Genomic DNA, 17,115 nt, shown 5'->3' with positions numbered 1-17,115 from the left:
AAAAAAATTAAAGAAAACAGAAAGAGCTGTATTGATAGGGCAGACCTATTAAAATTTAAATTAATACTGATACTTGTCAACAACTACAGAAGTTGATAATTGTTGTTTTGTTTTTTGTAAAGATTTACTTATTATATGTAAGTACACTGTAGCTGTCAGAACAGTGCATCGGATCCTGTTACAGATGGTTGTGAGCCACCATGTGCTTGCTGGGATTTGAACTTAGGACCTCTGGAAGAACAGTCAGTGCTCTGAATCACTGAGCCATCTCTCCAGCCAGAAATTGATAATTGTTAATGGTTATCTACCACTACTGAATAAAGGTCTACTCACCCCAGATAGAGAACTGGGGATAGTTTGCATACAGATACCACCAAAGTCTGAATTTAGAGAATTTATCCCATCGACCGACCTACCTACTACCTACCACCTACCTACATACCTACCTACCTACCTACCTATCCACCCACCCATCCCCCTAAGGAAGGAATTGTCTTCTTTCCTTCCTTCCTTTCTGCCTGGCAGAAACAGTATCACCAACATCCTACCCTGGCATGTGACACTCACAAGGTAACAATTTGGACCTCACTGCAGTGCTTGTAAGCAGGCAGCTCCGTAGGTGGACAGTGATTTTTTTTTTTTTTTTTTCCAGGCACCCTGGCTGGTTTCTGCTTCTACTTAACTTGGCTGATGTCTCCTCTGGACAGCTCAGTGTTGTCTGTCTTCAGTCCGAGAGTAGTCCTTATGTTCACACAAGCTCTGTGAAGGAGAAGCGGGGTCTATCTGTTGTGCTCAGGGACTTGAAGCTCTTGAGTTGTTAGCTTCCCGAGTACACAGACTCCATCTAGAACATCTCGAGTCTTCACTTTCTTGTAGAGACCAGAGAAATGTTCTCTAATTAAGATATCCAGTGCCTCTAGTCTCCATGGGTACTTAAACTCCAGTGGACCCTCCCTACTCACTCTGGAATTTAAAGAGTGGGGCTGAATGTTTTCTCTTAGGGCATTGTTACACAATAATACTCTTAAATACCTCATAGTAGGCTGAGTGGTGAGATGCACACTTTCAGTCCTTCAAGGCCAGCCTTGGTCTACAGAGCAAATTCCAGAATAACCAAGGGTACACAGAGAAAACTCTGTCTCAAAAAACCAAAAGGCATACAAAAAAAAAGTTTCATAGTAACCTAATTTTTATTTCTATTCAGTAATTGTTATTCAAGTTATATTCTGTTTCTTTAAAAGTATATTTTTTACTACTATTATATTATTTTTTTGCAGACTAGTTATGTCTACCTAGTCCTGAATGTCTGAGAAGTCACCGTTCGTACTTGGCTGGCCTCAGACTCATAGAGATCCCCCTGCCTCTGCCTACTGTATGTGTATGGGGTATATGCATTGTGAGTATAGGTTCCCAGAGATGTCAGATACTTAGATCCCTGCAGCTGTATTTACAGACCGTGTGAGCCGCCGGACTTAGGTACTGGGAACTAAACTCTGGTCCTTCGGAAGAGTAGCAAATGCACTTAACCACTGGCCATTGCTTAGCTCATCTTATTTCTTTGTTTCTGCAAATTGCAATTTTTTTTGCAATTCAGGAATAGGTGGAAAATGCTAGGTCAGTATTTTGGATGCTGAAGCAAGAGGACTATAAGTTATGTCTGTCTGTCTACTACATAGTGTGCTGCAGGCCAACTGGAGCTACAGTCTGAATAAACTGTCTCATCTGGAGCTACAGTCTGAATAAACTATCTCAACTGGAGCTACAGTCTGAATAAACTGTCTCAACTGGAGCTACAGTCTGAATAAACTATCTCAACTGGAGCTACAGTCTGAATAAACTGTCTCAACTGGAGCTACAGTCTGAATAAACTATCTCAAAGAAGACAGAATGGGGCTGGAGACACGGCTCGGCTGTTATGAGAACTTGATAGTTTGCAGAGGAGTTGGGTTTGGTTCCCAGAACCTTCTTCTGGCATCTACAGGCAAATGCATATGCACAGCACACATACATGCACATAGGCAAATAACCTGTAAACATATAGTTGAGGAAATAAATGCTTTTGATTTTTCAAGTTAGGTATTTTGTGTGTGTGTGTAACACTGGGTGGAACTTTCAGGCTGGCTACAAACTCGTAGATTGGTCTGCTTCTGCCTCCTGAATGCTGGGATTAAAGGTATGAGCTACCACTGCCTGGCTGGAAGTAAATGATTTTAAAACCACATAATAATAATAAACATAACACATAAGTGTGTGTGTGCGTGTGCGTGCGTGTGCGTGCGTGTGTGTGTGAGTGTGTGTGTGTGTGTTTGCAAGGAAATGGTGAAACTAAAGCTTTAAATTTATTTAGGGATATAATATTGGTAGAAAACTGAGATGTTATTATCTGAAAGAGAAAACAATTGTCTATATCCTTTTAGTATATTAAATAGTTAAACTGTATTACAGTTCGAGAGGACTTGATATAACAGAAGCAGAGTACACAATCTTCTTAGCAGCATATGGGACTTTCTTTACACATTTCAGACACAAAACTTCTTATACAAAAGGAATCTATCTTTTCAGATTAAAGTACAATAAAACTAGAAGTCAATAGTGAGATAAATGCTAGAAACCTCACTAATACATTATTAAAGTAACTTACATTAAAAAAAAATATCGAGCTTGAGGCTCAGTAGTTAAAAGAACACACTGTTCTTGCAGAGCACTGTTTTCGCATATTTACCTGAGTTCAGTTCCTAGCATCTACATGTGCAGTTCACAATCACTAACTTCAGCTTCAGGGGAGACCAATACCCTTTTATTGTAAATTTGTATTCATGTGTATATACCCTACACAGACATAATAAAATACACAATTAAAAATAAATTTTTAAATGTAAAGGTCAGGCATGTTAATACCTTAATCCCAGGGTTTCGGGGTTGGAGTCGGGACATCTCTGTGAGCTTAAGGTCTGCTTGATCTATATAATGTTACAGGCCAGCCAGGGCTACATAATGAGAATCTTGAAAAAACAAAAAGCGAGGGCTGGAGAGATGGCTCAGTTGGTAAGAGCACGACTGCTCTTCCAGAGGACCTGAGTTCAAATCCCAGCAACCACATGGTGGCTCACATCTGTAATGGGATCGCATGCTTTCTTCTGGTGTGTCTGAAGACACGGTGTACTCATAAATAAAATAAATCTTTAAAAAAAAAGCAAAAATCCAGAAGTATCTCAAATAAATAACCTAATATAAATTTCAAGGTTTGAGAAAAAAAATCAAACTAGTAAACATTAAAAAATAATAAAGATCAAAGCAAAAACATAATGAAATAGAAGCTCAAAGAACAGTACATATAATCTGTGTTGATTCTCTGAGAGAAAAAGACAGATATTGAGAATTCCCCAGCCATGCTAACATGAAAAAAGAGAGAAGTACCAAATTAATAAAATAAGATGAAAAAGAGAGGTTACTACAAATTCTAGAGAAAACGAGATTCACTAAGGAGTACTTTTTAAAGCTATGTTTCAGAAAGCTTTGAACTGCTGTAGAGGAAATGGATAAGTTCCTAGACACTAGGACTCCCCAAACTAAACAGCACAGATCCAGACCAGTCAACAGAACTGAAATGGTAATAAAATGTGTCCTAACAGAGCTCAGCCCAAGACTGGACACATTCACTTCTGATTTTACTAAATCTTTTTTTTTTTTTTTTTTTTTTTTGTTCTTTTTTTCGGAGCTGGGGACCGAACCCAGGGCCTTGCGCTTCCTAGGCAAGCACTCTACCACTGAGCTAAATCCCCAGCCCCGATTTTACTAAATCTTAAGTGAACAACTTACACTAGTGTTCCTCAGTCTTCTCTGTAAAATAGAAATGGAAGGAACACCACCAAACTCCTCCTGTTGAGGACTGGATAAGGAAGGATGCATGCACAGTGCGTGTGCAGGTGCGCACACAGAGGCACACCCAGACCCACCCACCCAATAATATATTAATTATTCCAGTGAGAGTCAAATTCTATTAACATTTTTGCAAACTGGATCAAGAACACATTAAGTAGTTCATATATCATGAACAAGTTTATTTTTATTACAGGTATGGTATTAGGTCTCAAACCCGAGGAAAATGGCTAGCTGAGGTGCCTGTTTAACATAACTTAGTGGACATGACCTCCAGGTTCTCCCAGCATCTCTCAGTTTCTAACTGTTACAGGGTATGGCTAGCATACTCCCTCTACTCTAAACTTCTCCAGCCCTGAGTTGGGTTGCCCTTTCTCCAGTGGACCCTCCCTGTCTAATTGAGCTATTTTGTTCACTTGGCCCTTTTGTCTGTCTTTTAATCTCCTGCCTCTTTCTCCCTCCTCACACCTGGCTCTCAGGGTCAGGCTCATTTTGGAATCTCCCAGATGTCCCTGCCTCTGGCAGTGCTCTCCCTTTTATTTACATTAAACTTTCTCAAGACTCCATACCTAGCAGCAGTCATTACTTTCCTTTTTATTTCTTTCATCAGGTGTTGATACCCTGCTTCTTGATGACAGGAAGTATAATTCTGCATTAAAATATACTTTTTTTTTTGGTTCTTTTTTTCGGAGCTGGGGACCGAACCCAGGGCCTTGCGCTTCCTAGGCAAGCGCTCTACCACTGAGCTAAATCCCCAGCCCCGCATTAAAATATACTTAAGGACAGAAACCACATGGTCTCAGATGATGCTGAAAGCCTTCATAAGAAGTTCAGTGTCCCTTCATGGTAAAAAGTCCTGAAGTGACTAGGAAGTTCAGTAACTTCTTTTTTTTTTTTTTTTTCTTTTAAAGATTTATTTATTATACATAAGTATACTGTAGCTGTCTTCATACACACCAGAAGAGGGTATTGGATCTCATTACAGATGGTTGTGACCCACCATGCAGGTCCTGAGTTCAATTCCCAGCAACCACATGGTGGCTCACAACCATCTGTAATGGGATCCGATGCCCTCTTCTGGTGTGTATGAGGACAGCTACAGTGTACTCACATATGTAAAATAAATAACCCCCCACCCCCCCAAAAAAAGAAAACAAACTGAACACTGGAAAACGAAGGCAGGGAAGGAGGTTTGGAAAGAACTCACATAATCATGAATTGGCAAAAGTAATATAAAAAACGACTATATTAGCAAAAGTGATCTGCAAATTTAGTGTATTTCCCATCAAAATCCCAGTGATATTCTTAACAGAATTAGAAAAAAATAATAATATTGTAGCATAAATACCATAAATAGCTAAGGCAATTTTATGCAGAAAAAAACAGTGCTGGAGGTATGATAGTCTCAAATCATATTCCAGAGCCTAGTAAGGAAACCAGAATGGTATTGGCCCAAAAACAACCATGTAGACCAATGCAATAAACTTGAGGACCATGAAAACAAATCCATAGTGCTGTAACCACCTACTTTTCTTTGACGAGGCTTAAAAAAAGAGCCTACTAACATAGTGCTGGGAAAACTGGATTTCTACATACAGAAGAATAACGCAATATCCATGTCTTTCACATTACACAGCATTAACAATTGATTAAAAACTTTAATGTCAGAATCTTTGACATTGCCAGAGAAAAACAGGAAAAACACTTTAAGAATATGGGACAGGCCAGGTTGTTGTGGTGCACACCTTTGACCCTTAGCACTCAGCAGATACATTCAAGGTTGACCTGGTCTACAGTGCCTAGTTCCAGGACATCCAGGGCTACAGTACCAAGAATTGACAGGGATTACAGTGAAATTGAAAGTGAGGGAAATTGATATTTACTAACTATATAGAGAACTGTAAAAATCAAACACCAAAACAACACAAACAAAAACTGCATCATCTGTTCAATAAATTGGCTGATGAATGGATACTTCTCAATGTATTCTTGAAATGGTTTTCTTAGATAATATGGCTGTTTTATTTCGACTTTTTAAAACTGGAATTCTTGTAAATTGTTGATATTATATTTTAGTACGAACTATACCAGATTTTATTATCTATACAACCCCAAACCCCTATGCTATTTTCTGTATTTGTGATAGTATTTGTTATAATTAATATGTAATATTGTTAGTGAGTAGAGGTCTTGATTAGTACATTTTCTATGCCAGTTAAAGAATTAAAAGGTCAGAAAAGTCACTAGCATCTCAGGTAGCAACAGGGAAATTCTTAAATAAAGCAAACCAGCAAAGAAAGAATTTAGAGACGAGAAAATATGTGGGCACATGTACAGTAAGCACACACAGACCCTACAAAGAAGAGCGGACAATCAGGAGCTAGAAATCCACGATCCTTGAGGGCTTGGGTTTTAAAATCTTACAATGGATCTTCCTTCCCAAAGGCTTGGTGGCTGCTGGCACCACAACTTGTTAGGTAAACATGTTCTGATCTGCCTTGATTGGCTATCTTGTCTTTGAGGAAATCTCAATCTTTAAGTCTTTTCTCTGGGTTATAGTCAGATTATCTAGGGTCTTTTGTTTAATAAAAAAATTTCATATATTCTGAATATTAATCCTTTTCAGATACATGGTTTGCAGAAAATTCAGATTCTATTGTTTTCCCCCGTGATTGTTTCTATTGATAGAGGGTTTTGTTTTTTTTTTAAAGATTTATTTTATTTATATGAGTACACTGTAGCTGTCTTCAGACACACCAGAAGAGGGCATCAGATCCCATTACAGATGGTTGTGAGCCACCATGTGGTTGCTGGGAATTGAACTCGGGGACCTCTGGAAGAGCAGTTAGTGCTCTTAACCCCTGAGCCATCTCTCCAGCCCAGAGGTATTTTTAATATAGAAACACATGCTCATCCAGGCACAGGTACATGCTGTTTTTTTGAATCAAGATTTCACTCTAGCATAGGCTGGCCTAAAATTTAATACATAGTCTAGACTGGCTTCTAACTCATAATAATTCTCCTGCCTCAGGATCTGCCACTAGATCTCTCTATAGAGACTGTATGCCCAGTATATGTGTGCTCTTCTTACCCCATATTCACATTGACCAGTAGTAAAAATAGGGATGGAGAGATGGCTCACACCCATATGGCAATTCACAGCAGTCTGTAACTACTACCACAGTTCCAGGGGACGTATTGCCTTCTTCTGGCCCCATAAGGCATTGCATGCACATAGTGTATAGAGGCAAACATAAACATAGGCAAAGCACCCAGACCTTAAGGAAAAGAATACAAGTGTAGATTTCTGTTTTCTTAGAGTGAGCCTTGGTCTGAAACAATTTTAAAATTCATTGCCCTATGGCAGGGTTGCTACATTTTTAAAAAAAATAGAACATAGTAAACATTTTAGACTTTAGATGTCTGTCTCTGTCGCAGCAGTAAAGCTGTGATATGACTTAGCTGAAGTGTCACAGTCAGTGTGTGGATGAGTTAGTGTGTTTGTTTCCAACAAAAGTTTATGGATACTTTCAATTTCATATAATTTTCTTGTGTCAGGAAATGTTCATCTCCCCCTCCCCACTTGAAATGTGAAAATGGTGAGTATGAGACTCAGAGGTGGCCCTTGAGGTTTGATACATAGTTTACATACCCTCGTAGGTGATTGCTTATGGGTAAGGAGTAGAAATTCTCAGGTCTTATAGGAATACAAAATTCAGTTCCTATGGGGCAGTGGCGCGCATGTCCAGCAGAGACAGGCCAGTGCATCCTGTGACCTTGAGGTCAGCCTGAACTACAGAGTGAGTTCCAGGACAGCTAGGGCTACACAGAGAAACCCTCTCTAAAAAACTAACACAGAAAATTATTCCTGAGAATATCATTTATTTACACTTTCAGCATTGGTGAATCAGTCTTGTAGTTACCTCAAATCTGGCTCCCAGTTCATCTACTAAACTTTAAAAATACTAACAGAATGGGAGTTACAATATGAAACTCTATGTATGTATGTACGCATGCATGCATGCATGCATTCTTGTGTATGTGTGTGGTTGTGCCACATTGTACACACAGAATATTTTACAGCTTGCAGGAATCTTTCCTTCCACTCTTTTTGTTAGGGAATCAAACTCAGGTCACCAGGCTTGGTTTGGAGTCAGGTACCATTCTGCTGGTTCTTGAGTTTCCTTCAATGTGTATCTTCCTGATTAATAATCATTAATAGTAATTCGGCTGAACAGTTTTCAAGTTTATTGGCCGTTTAAAAATTTTTTGAGATGACTATTAAATCTATTGCATGATTTTTTTTTTTGTTGTTGTTGTTGCTGTCTTTCCTGAGTTATGAGTTATATTTCTTCAAATATTTGGAACACTGAACTTTGTAGTTACTGTGTTAGTGATTTCTCCATTTGATGTACTTTGCATATGTAGAATATAATTTTAATGGAGTTGAATGATAATAAATGCATTATTAGTTTCCTTTGTGGTTCGCATTTCCCCTTTATTGTTTGTATTCCTCTTGCTGTGTTCTTAGCAAAACAAAACCATAAAACAATAAGAATGAAGTAGGATTTGATTCGATTTGTCTTAAGCACATGAATATCTGAATCTTTTTCCATAAACTTTGAAAATCTTTCAGTTTTCCTAAATATGATGCCTTGCAGTAAAAAATATAATTCTATAAAGAGTTTCAGTAATACTCACTTTTTTTAGTTTTTAAAAATTTTCCGTGTATGAATGTTTTGCCTGAATCACATGCCCGTAGTGTCCACAGTGGTAAGAGTGTGGGTCTCCTGGAAGTAATGTAACAACAGATGGTTGTAGGTGCTGGGGTACAACCTAGCTGTTCAGTAAAGCAGGCACTACTAGTCATCTACTAGTCATCTACTAGTCACCTTTCCAGCCCTAAGTTTTGGCCTTTTGAGGCAAGTTTCACTCTGTAGCTCATTCTGGCCTTCAGCTTGGGTCAAGTCTTCCTGTCAGCCTACCAGCTGATAGTTTTTGATGTAAATATATATAGTTCTCTTCTTTTTTTTTTTTTTTTGTATTATCAATTGTATTTATTGCTAGAATTTCAACTTTTTTTTTTTAAGTGTCAAGAGAAGTGATAGCATAGGAAGACACCCAGGATGTGACGGCAGGGTGCAAGTGTACCACAAAGTGCCACAAAGTTGATAAATGTAGGTTGCTAATAGCTCTGAAGGACTCTTGATGAACAGGCAGAAACCACTGAACGCTCAGTGTAACGAGAAGAGCAGAACGTTTAGGCAGCTATAAAAACACTCCATAGTGGGTGGAACTCTTGGCAACCTGGTCATCCAAGGAACCTAACTTTCAGCCAGCAAGGGTCCTGGCTTTAAGTCCTCCGGCTTAAGGTGAATTCAAGTTTCAGCCAAGTGGCTAGAACCAAGTCAACCTATTTTCTTCTCTCCAGCTTCCCCAAAGCCTTGAGTTGTGGGGTGGTAAGCAGATCAGATCCAGTGCAGTATAGTTCTCTTCTAAATAATTTTTTCTGTGTGTGTGTGTGTGTGTGTGTGTGTGTGTGTGTGTGTGTGTGTGTGTGTGTAATTAGTGGTGGCAAAAATCAACTTAGGGTCTGGTGTGCACAAAGCAGGTGTTTTATTTATTTACTTATTTATTTTTGTATTTTTGAGACAAGGTTTGATGTGGCCCAGGATCATAATGACTTAATCTTTCTATCCACATTTCCCAAGTGCTAAGAATATAGACCTGGTTTCCATGCCTTGTAGGAAATTTTTATTACTATATTTTAAGTAGATTTATTATGTTAGGCAGATGTTTACTTCCTGAGGCAAGATGTTACTCCTTTAAAAAGTTTGTTTTGTTTTAGTATGCTTGTATGTGGCATCTGTACACAGGTATGGAGGGGTTGCTCATGTGTGCATATACAAGTGGGCAAAGATCAGGGAAAACTTTGGGTATTTTCTCTGTAGCTCTCAACCTTAATTGTGAGACAGAGTCTCTCACTGAACCTTAAGCTTTATACTTTAGCTAGTCTGTTTTTCCAGCAAGCTTCTGGGATCTGCCTGTCTCCCTGTTTCTATGCTGTGCTCATCCTATGTTTGGCTTTTAACACTGTGTTAGGGATTTGAACTCAGGTCCGCTTGCTGCTTACACTAAGAATTTGTATGCACTGAAGTATGTATCTCCTGAGCCCTTTTGTTTTTAAGACAAAGTCCATGTTACCAAGGCTGACCTCAAACCCTCAAGTAATCTCCCTAACTTGGTAACTTGAGTAAATTGGGGCTTCATACATGCTGAGTATCTTTTTTTCTCATTCTTTTTTATTTTGAGGCTATTAATATACTACATTTTTTTTTCTTTTTTTCAGAGCTGGGGACCGAACCCAGGGCCTTGTGCTTGCTAGGCAAGCGCTCTACCACTGAGCTAAATCCCCAGCCCCAATATACTACATTTTAACATGATTTTGTACAGTTTCCAAAAACTGTCACAGTGGGAGTATAAATTCTGAACGCTAAAGTGGTTGCCTAGCCCCCTGAGACACTGGCTTGGGTATGCAGTAATGAAAGAAAATAAAAATTGTAATTCTTCTTGAGAGTCTATGGTTTCATTTATATATTTTTCTTTTTAAAGATTCATTTATTTACTGTATATACTATATAAGTGTTCTACTCACGTGTGTACCTGCACACCAGAAGATGGCACCAGATTCCCGTGTAGATGGTTGTGATCCACCATGTGGTTTTTGGGAATTAAACCTAGGATCTCTGGAAGAACAGCCAGTGCTCTTAGCCTCTGAACCATCTCTTCAGGCCCTCATTTATGTTTTTGAGTAGGGTCTCATGTTTCCTTAAGGAAGCCTTGAACTTGCTATGTAGCTGAGGATGATCTCGAACTGCTGACCCTGCCTATACTTCCTGTGTGCTAGGATTACAAGTCTATGCTAGAGAACCTGGTTTTGTTTGTTTCTGGGGATCAAACCCAGACTTCATGCTTGTTTGGTGAGAACTCTACCAGCTGAGCTATATCTCAGCAATTGAATCAGTGTTTTTATTATATATTTGTATTATTAACAGATCCCATGATATACTAATCTAGTTACTAATACCCATCCTGAATATTTTCACTGTTAATTGATGTGTACTTTTCCAGGGACTCGAAAGAAGTAGCCAGTAAACTTAGTAAACTCTAGTGGCAGGGGTTCTGATCGATGCTCTCTTTTGACCTCTCTTGGCATCAAGCATCTACACTGTGGCTCACAGCCATCCATAACTCTAGTTTTGGAGGATCAATTGATGCCTTCCGACTCACAGGGTATACATGCATGCAATACATACATACAAACATACATACACACACACACGCACGCACGCACGCACAACAGTCATATAGAAAATAGAGATAAACCTAAATCTTGACAATTTTCAAATAATGAGTGTCTTGTGTATGTGTTGAATCTAGCCTGGTTTTCTTAACGTACCTTGAAGAGTTATCTATACTCAGAGTTCTCAAGGTCTCTCTTTTAGTCTGTTTCGGGATCACTAGCTTGAACACTTATTTTTCCACTAATAACAGATTTCGGTATGGTAGTAATTTGTAGCTTTGCTAATTTTCTTAGTTTAAGCTTTATTGCTGTGAAGAGACACCATGACCAAGGCAACTCTTATAAAGGCAAACATTTAATTGGTTGGTTTACAGATTCAGAGGTTCTGTCCATTATCATGGCAGGAAGCATCCAAGATGTGGTACTGTAGAAGGAGATGAGAGTTCTTTCAGCATCTTGATCCAGTGACAGCCAAGAGAAGAGACGGACTTTCAGACAGCTAGGAGAGGGCTCTCAAAGTTCACTCCCACAGTGACACAGTTCCTTTAGTAAGGTCACACCAGCTCCAGCAAGGCTACACCTCCTGATAGTGGCATTCTCTGGTCCAACCATAGTCAAATCAGTCTACCAATGCTGTTTACCAGTCTTCAGTCTTCATTTGATTAGTTATATTGCTATTTGTTATGTCATTTTTCTCCTTATTGGGTATTCCACACTAGAAATTGAGCAACCTGGTTTTACATGCTAACCTGAGTAGCCAGCCTGTAACTGTTTCAGCTTAATGCCTTTTCTGATTTCTTTCTGTTAGATTTGTAAATGATGAAATAACCCAGGATCTTTCCCTTTTAATCCGTAATAAATAAACTTACTGGGTAATTTTACCTAGTTTCCTGAATTGTAAGTATCATCTCCCAAATTTTTTTGGAGTTAGTTGTACTTAGTCTCAAATACTGGGCAAGTATTTCATCTTTAATTATGGACGAATGTATTCAGCTACCTTCTTGATATCTCCATTTGAAGATTTAAGAAAGACATAAAAATAAAACATTATTTATCCTCTGTTTTGTTTGATCCCCCCACCCCAATCTTAAGAAATGACATCTTGTATTCTTGGGTTCCTGCATACCTACCATCTGCTGTTTCCATGTTTCTGGACCCTTCCGCCTACTGTTGTTGCACTGGTCATAATTACCAATTTTCCTATGCATTATTGCAGTAGGTAACCTGTTCTGTTCCCCGCCTCCTCTTTTTAGAGGGGTGGGAGTGGATATGAAAGATTGAAAGCAGGGTCTTATTATCAGATTGGTGATAAACTTATTATATAGTGGGAGTTTCCTCATATTCCTTATTCTGTTTCCATTTGCCAAATGATTATAGATGTGTACTATCATTTATGACTAAGGTTTAATAGTTACACCTATATAGGGACTGTCACAGGAGCGTAAAGTCTGAATATATAATCATAATTGGCATAGCAAGAAATTTTCTTTTTTAAAGATTTGTACATTTGTTTTATGTATGTGAATACCCTGTCACTGTCTTCAGACACACCAGAAGAGGGCATTGGATCCCATTACAGATGGTCGTGAGCCACCATGTGGTTGCTGGGAATTAAACTCAGGACCTCTAGAAGAGCAGTCAGTGAATGCTCTTAAACACTGAGCCATCTCTCCAGCTCACAAGATATTTTATTAAATTACATGCACACGTGTGTGTGTTGTGTGTGTGTTGTGTGTGTGAGTGTGTGTGTGTTGTGTGTGTGTGTGTGTTGTGTGTGTGTGTGTGTGTTGTGTGTGTGAGTGTGTATGTGTGGAGGTCAAAGGACAACGTTTAAAAGGAGTTGGTTCTTCTACCGTGTTGGTTTCAGGGAGGGAACTCAGGCTGTTGGACATGGTGACAAGCCTTTTACCCATCATGTGCTTCTACCTGCCTACACGTTTCCCCAGACTAGCTTTTATGTTCTTTAGACCTAAAATCACACAAGAAGAACAAAGTCGGAATCTAGGTTCTGAGGTACTCCATCACCGCAACAAGGAAGGAGAGAAGCTCTCCCTTGAAGGTGGGGAGGTGTGAAGGACTACACATTCAAGAGTGAGTTTGCACTTGTTAGGGGTAACAGATACTTGCTCTTAGCTTGACCGTTTATAATGTGACTCATTAGCTTGTACATCTTGGTTATTTTTGACAGTTTAAATAAGATTAGGATTTTATAATTTTATTCATGATAAGTTTGAGCCTTAAAGTTTGTAATTTTGAGCTGAAGGCCCTTTAGCATCAGAACGTTAAAATACATAATCAACACAGAAACTAGGAGCCTCGTCTTCCTGATCCTTTTCATACACAGTATATAGGACTTAGTTTCTTCAAACAGCTATAGTCTAATAAAGTTAGCATAGACATGGGTGGTTATGCATATATCTTTACGGCAGTTTCTGTTAGCCTGAATAGTCTATTATCACCTTAGGAATTTATCCATATCTAAAATAATTTAGAGGCCTAGTATTGTTTTCTTAGTCTAGGGGACATAAACTATCTTGAAAAACCAATTTTTCTAAACAAGAGTTGAATCCAAGTTATACATATTGCTATAGCAAATTAAGATTACTTATACATTTATTTTTTCTTTTACTATTAATCCTTTTTTTAAAAAGTTATTTATTTTATGTATGAGTACACTGTAGCTGTCTTCAGATAAACCAGAAGAGGGCATCAGATCCCATTAGAGATGGTTGTGAGCCACCTGTGGTTGCTGGGAACTGAACGCAGGTCCATCTCTCCAGCCCCACTGTTACTCCTTTATGTTACAAGTGGTGAGCCAACGTTTACTACAACTTGTAGGGCCCTATAGGTTCTTTGAACCACTACCTAATGGTTTTACAAATCCTGAGAGAAAGTTTAAATTTCAATAAAAGCTTCAAAGTCTGCAAACAAAACCAAGGAAAAGGGTGTGTGTGTGGGGGGGTGCATTTCAGAGGGTCAAACATCTGTTAACTATTAGTAACCTCTATTGGAATTTATTCCCTCTTAGCTGTTCTCAAGCATGTAGTGTCTTTTCTGAGCCTTTCTGTTTTGTTTTCCTTTTCCCTGCCATGGTATCAGGTGGCACTTGACCCAGGACAGTATTTGGAGGAAGCTCTTAAGTATGTATGCAGGTAGTAGGTAGGCCAAATCCCACCTTCACAGTCAGCTTTTTTAATAGAGTAGTACAACACATGCCAATCTCCCCAATACTATCCATACCCAGAGAGCATTTGAATTTCTTTAAGACTGATCTAATGATAAGAAGGAGGGACCAGAGACATTGAAGAGCAAAGAAGGCTTAGGGATGGGTTGTTTTGAAAGTGGAGAGTAAAGAAAGCTTAGTAGTTAGGGATTTTTCAGATCATTTGCTTGTGTGGTGGCAGAAGTTGTCACAGTCTGAGAATTTGGAAATCAAGTGCGCCATTTTCTAGCCAATGGGACTGATTAATTAGTTTGAGCTGAGGCCAAACCTTAAGGCTTAATGGAGTCTTTGAGTCTGAGGAAGAAAAGAGGTTTGACAAAGCAGGCAAAAGTTGATGAGTCTAATAAAAGTCCACAGTTAGTTCAGGCTCCCACAAGTAAGTGAAACAAGAATGAGTGAGAAGTATCTACTGTGTGTACTTGACTTGTAGAAGGTTACAGAGAGGCAGAGCAAGGCTCCATCCAGCAAACCAGAGAGACAAATTCGGCAGAGCTGGGAAGACACTTGGCTGAGGAGCTGAGGAGAGGATAGGTGGGGTAGGAGAGAGACAGCTGAAAAGGCAGACTCTAAAATTTAAAGTCGAATAAATAGGTGTGTAGCAGGAGCCGGCAGAAACAAATGGTCAGTTCCCAGGAGGGTCATATTGACAGTTTGGTTTGGTTAGAAGAGACAGGTCTTTTGGTGGGGGATGCTGGTATGGTAGTAGTGGCATTGTCTTTCTCAGGTTTTAGAACCAAATGTAAGCAAGGGCACAGAGAAACCACAAAACTTGGACCATTACATGGGTAGAAAGAAGAGTTTATTGGGGGTGTCATCCCCCCTCGTGTGTATGTGCATGCAAGTAGATTTTATGTAACAGTCAGCAGAGTGATCTTGAGTTGATACAGGCTCTTTGGATTGACTGAGAACTAGATGCCTTTGGGAAGGTTGTTGACCTTTGAGAGTGGATTAGGGAGGTTCCTGGAGGACAGAACCTTTATGTTACTGTTTACCCAATAACAGTAGTCTTTCTATTCAGGACTGCCATTTCGGGGCTGCTTTGTATTTGACAGTGTGTATAGATGTTCATGTTCCATTTTGTGCATGTGCAGATCAGAGGACAAATTTTGGGAGTGTGTTTTCACCTTGTGTTGTGTATTACCCGCTACACAATTTTGCTGACTCTGCATTCAAACTTTTTATTTTTTTTTTCATTTTTCAATAGGACTTGGGAATTTGAAAAAAAACAAAACATGTCACTCCCCACCCTCAACCCCCTTGAAAAGGTTCATTCAGCTGGATGGTGGTGGCACATTCTTCTAAATGCCAGTACTTGGAATGCAGAGGCAGTCGGATATCTGAGTTCAAGGCCAACCTGGTCTAAAAAGTGAGTTCTAGGATAACCTAGGCTACACAGAAAAACCCTGGAAAACCAATAGGGGGAAAAACAGAAAAGAAAAGGTTCACACCATATCCTTGGCTGGCCTAAAACTCAAAGGAAATCTACCTACTATGGGCTGAGAGATGTCTGTCACCACATCTGGCCACCCCGGTTTAAAGTAGCTACATAATATCAATTTTTGGTATAAGTACTATAATTTGCTTCACTGGTGAAAAGAAACACTGTCTACAGTATCTTTCTGTCTGTCCACCCACCCATTTATTGACAAAGACTCTCTGGCCTTAAACTAACTTTGTTTTAGTTTACATCCATTCTTTTTTTTTTTTTTTTTTTTTTTTTTGGTTCTTTTTTTCGGAGCTGGGGACCGAACCCAGGGCCTTGCGCTTCCTAGGTAAGCGCTCTACCACTGAGCTAAATCCCCAGCCCCCATTCTTTTTTCTTTTTCTTTTCTTTTTTCCAGAACTGGGGACCGAACCCAGGGCCTTGCGCTTGCTAGGCAAGTGCTCTACCACTGAGCCAAATCCCCAACCCCTACATTCATTCTTATCACAGTATTTCACTGTAAGGGTTGGGAAGCATTCTTTGCTAAGAATTACACAGTACATACTTTGGGCTTTCCAAGCCCCACATATGACCTCTGCACAACCCTCTGCTGTCTGTATTTCATGGCGTTGGTCATAGTGTGCCAACCTGGTCCTGAGCATTCTTGTTTTACTGCCAATCTGTATGTAGCTCATTTTATCACTAATTGACATTTCCTTTATTGACTATTGGTCTCTTCCTGTCTGTGAATGTTTGTTAAAATTCTTGCTTTTATATGTACTTGGTTGTTTCTTTATTACCCGTAATGACATAGTGCAGTGAAGACATTTTAACCAGTTTATCCTTTGTTTTTTGATTTGGTTTTCTTTATTAGTGTGCACATTTAGATTTTTTTTGTTCTTTTTGTATTTTTATACTGAATTTTTTGTCATTAAAAAATACTGTTTTTTACCTTCTGACTTAATAATTGTACCATGGTTTCTCTTATTTTTCTTTTAATGTTTGAACTTAGATATACCTGAGGTTATTTCCATGTGAGTTGTGTGTCAGGTTTTTCTGAATGGCTGCTTCTTTCCATCAAAATCCTTGACTATTAATGTAAATAAATAATGAAAGTTGCTTGCAGTACAGTTTGTTAGTATTGTTTTTTAATCTATAGAACTTAAGTTGTGATGTCATAATGTACATTTCACATGCAGCAGTTGCCAAGTAGATAGTACGGGGCTTCCTAATGATTAAATGCTGAATAGAGATGACGACTGAGGCTTATAGGCTGTTTACAGGCTG

General features: G+C 39.0%; 1 protein-coding gene across 8 annotated transcripts in view; it reads left to right on the top strand.

The window, feature by feature from the left end:
* Window positions 1-17,115, top strand: part of Zmym4 (zinc finger MYM-type containing 4) — a 117,781-nt gene that overhangs the window by 34,050 nt on the left and 66,616 nt on the right. For 3 of the 8 annotated variants that reach the window (XM_087549326.1, XM_087549321.1, XM_087549323.1), the window contains exon 3: window positions 15,610-15,771. The gene's annotated coding sequence lies outside the window, so the exon portion shown is untranslated. 8 annotated transcript variants of the gene reach the window in all.

This window comes from Rattus norvegicus, chromosome 5 (assembly GCF_021556685.1).
Source record: "Rattus norvegicus strain SHRSP/BbbUtx chromosome 5, alternate assembly SHRSP_T2T, whole genome shotgun sequence".
NCBI classification, from domain to species: domain Eukaryota; kingdom Metazoa; phylum Chordata; class Mammalia; order Rodentia; family Muridae; genus Rattus; species Rattus norvegicus.
The sequence above is the reverse complement of the archived record's forward strand: the minus strand, read 5'-3'. Positions and strand labels throughout refer to the sequence as shown.